Source organism: Oratosquilla oratoria, chromosome 26 (assembly GCF_046742065.1).
Source record: "Oratosquilla oratoria isolate Oo_2021 chromosome 26, ASM4674206v1, whole genome shotgun sequence".
In the NCBI taxonomy this organism is placed as follows: Eukaryota; Metazoa; Arthropoda; class Malacostraca; order Stomatopoda; family Squillidae; genus Oratosquilla; species Oratosquilla oratoria.
Window position 1 is genome coordinate 23,637,556 of NC_134802.1, and position 2,500 is coordinate 23,640,055.

General features: G+C 49.4%; 1 protein-coding gene across 4 annotated transcripts in view; it reads left to right on the forward strand.

Annotated features, from left to right (window-relative positions):
* The first annotated feature begins 1,864 nt into the window (after positions 1-1,864).
* Positions 1,865-2,500, forward strand: part of LOC143039420 (agrin-like) — a 375,875-nt gene continuing 375,239 nt past the window's right edge. For all 4 annotated transcript variants that reach the window (XM_076209437.1, XM_076209440.1, XM_076209439.1 and 1 more), the window contains exon 1: positions 1,865-2,046. The gene's annotated coding sequence lies outside the window, so the exon portion shown is untranslated. The remainder of the gene's footprint in view (positions 2,047-2,500) is intronic.

The following is a 2,500-nucleotide window of genomic DNA, read 5'->3' on the forward strand; positions in this document are numbered from 1 at the left end:
ACACACACACACACACACACACACACACACACACACACACACACACACACACACACACACACACACACACACACACACACACACACACACACACACACACTCACACTTACACGCACACACACACACACACACACACACACACACACACACACACACACACACACACACACACACACACACACACACACACACACACCTGTATTCGATCCTCAAGTGTAACCAATGACTACCACATACCAGGCTATCCGAGCATACAGGGCACGGGTGGTTACACCCATCATGGTGTAAGCCCGGTCAGTAAAGAGGGGCCTCTTTCGGCTGAATAAAATCGTCTGGCGTTAGCCAGAATTAAATCCTTATGTGTCGAGTTAGTAAAAAAAAAATTCATGTGATGGCGGTCTTTGTTTTTTTTTAATTTTGGCTAGCGTCACGCGTGCTGAGGTAAGGTGGCACACTTTTTACATTTTGGTTTTGGCTGATGTCGGTTGATTTTATTCAGAGCAAGACTCTGAGGTGAGTGTCGAGTCCTCAAATGCCCACCATAATAAAATCCCTAAAGTGTATATATATATATATATATATATATATATATATATATATATATATATATATAATATATATACATACATATCTATATACTTACATATATATATATATTATATATATATATATATATATATATATTGTGAGGGTCATTCCACTATATAGTGTAAACTCCCGCCCCCACCCACACCTCCTAAGGGACTGCATTCCTTGAGAAGACCCTATCCCGTTTGCTATAACGCCTCATTTTAGCAAAAGAACCACCTGACGCCAGACCAGAATAGAATGAATAAGTGCGTCAGGGTGAGGAAGAGGGTGAGAACGAAGTGTAAACATAACCGCATGACTGCATGATTGTGGACCACGTCGTCGCCACAGCTGAGGGCATGACGGTGCCTGGCTCTAACGTGCAATCGTCATGCATATTGAAATTTCACGGAAGCATGAGGGACGGTGCCACGTAGGTGTGGCACAGTGCCACCAAGTAGTCTACCCCTTCAATTCGGTGACGGATACGGTTTGTTTACATTGTCTTGCACCTTAAACACGGTGACGTGCATATGTTTTGTGGATTTTTTCAACATAGAGTCAGTATTCCAGTTCGCAGGAAGGACATCTGTGGACTGAATAAAATCACCTGGCGATAACCAGAATAAAATATCAAAAGAGGGTTACTGGTAACTTACAGGGTTTTAAGACTAGGACACTGGGCTCTTGCTTGTATCAAGGTGAGGGGGTGAGGGTGAGGGGGTGGAGGGAGAGGAGGGGGAAGAGGGGGAGAGGGTGGGTAATAAGAGGGGGCTAGGAAGTTTACGGGGGCAGTGGGGGGATGGGTCACAAGATCTTAAGTGCAGTGCAGATAGACAGACAGACCGACGGGCAGACGGACACAGGCAAAGATACATGGGCACGTACACACGCACACACACACACACACACACACACACACACACACACACACACACACACACACACACACACACACACACACACACACACACACCTCCACACATAAATACCTCCACACATGCATACCTACACACACACACACACACACACACACACACACACACACACACACACACACACACACACACACACACACACACACACACACACACACACACACACACACACACACACACACACACACACACACACATGCATACCTCCACACACTCATACGTACACACACACACACACACACACACACACACACACACACACACACACACACACACACACACACACACATATATATATGCAAGCACGCACACACGCACGCACACCGTTCGAGCGCGTGAGTGAGGGAGTAGTGGTGTTGGTCGGGAGGCTAGCAGGCTGTGGTCGCAGGCCTTTATGAACGTCAGTGGCTCTGTGCGCGTCGCCCGGGAAAGTCGTGTTGTTGCGTGTCCGGCCCTTGCCGAGGGCAGCTGGTGGTCGACAACGACAACAACGACGACGACGAAGTTCGAGCGAAACGCCAGCACACCACCGTGTCCGGTAGTAGTACCACCTCCTCGCGTCCGTTCGGGTTTCTTTCCCCTGGAAGGTTCTTGGCGGCGACTTCGCGCGCCGAAGAACGGAAGAGTTCGTCTGTGGTGGTGGTGGTGGTGGTGGGCTTTCAAAAGCATAGGAGCGGAAATTTCAAAGTGAATTCCTCGCTCAGGTTTTTTAAAGTTTGCTGCCTCCCCCCCTTTATCCCTCCCCACCCCTCCCGCCCCTCCATCCCTCCCCTCCACCCTTCTCCGGACCCTCCTTAGGTCCCCTGAGGGAGCCCGGAGTACATTGTTTTGGGGAATATTTACCTAAGAACGACATACAGTGGCGTGCGAACTTCGTGACGAAGTGAGTCTCGGCCGTCCCTAAGAACCCCTACCCATCCCCTCCGCTCTCCCACACCCACCCTACTCCACCCTTCACCTTTCCGCCCCGCCCCGCTCACGTGCCCATTTCC